This window comes from Musca domestica, unplaced genomic scaffold (assembly GCF_030504385.1).
Source record: "Musca domestica strain aabys unplaced genomic scaffold, Musca_domestica.polishedcontigs.V.1.1 35, whole genome shotgun sequence".
NCBI classification, from domain to species: Eukaryota; Metazoa; Arthropoda; class Insecta; order Diptera; family Muscidae; genus Musca; species Musca domestica.
In genome coordinates this window covers 173,465-174,193 of record NW_026712315.1, presented here as the reverse complement: position 1 = coordinate 174,193, position 729 = coordinate 173,465, and positions in this window count along the sequence as shown.

Here is a 729-nt window from a genome sequence, read left to right as displayed (position 1 = left end):
AACTACTAGTTTTCCATTTTTTTTCGATATCATAAAGAAAAAAAACTTGTACATTCTTGCAGGTCCGGAACACATCAAATGTTGCTAACTTCACTCAGGTCTGAACATGGCAGAAGAATACAGGTAGATGCATCAACGTTTGGGAGCATTGATATGTCAAAAATATTGAAATGTTTTTTAAAATATAAGTAGATTTTTATATGTTTTCTTATTCTAAGTCAGAAGGAGGCTATTATAATTCGCGTTTTTCAAAAATTTTTGCAAATTTAAATTATTTTTCATTCAACATTTTCAATTCCAAAATTGGTTTGACAGTTCATTGTCCCAGCAGCTGTGTCGACGCGTCTACCTATATTCTTCTACCATGGGTGTGAACTATTGAGGTGGGTCGGTAATAATTTTGGGCGTATTTACACGTTATATGGTATGTGTCATAGCTAATTTTCTTATACAGGGTGTTCCAAAAATACACCTACAGGAAGACTCATTTTGAATTGTTGTAATATAACCTTAAAGAAATTTGATAACCCATTACTACACTTAGAGAAAAATGGTAACCCATTAATAATGCTATGTTCTTGTTCATGTTGCTTTTATTTCATAATCTTCTCAATGTTTGTTTTATTAAAATCTAAAATATTTTTTAATTCATTTCAAATTACACACACATTTAATTAAAATTAGATACAATTGCAGCAAATGTATTTTCATGAAATCCAAAAAAAATAA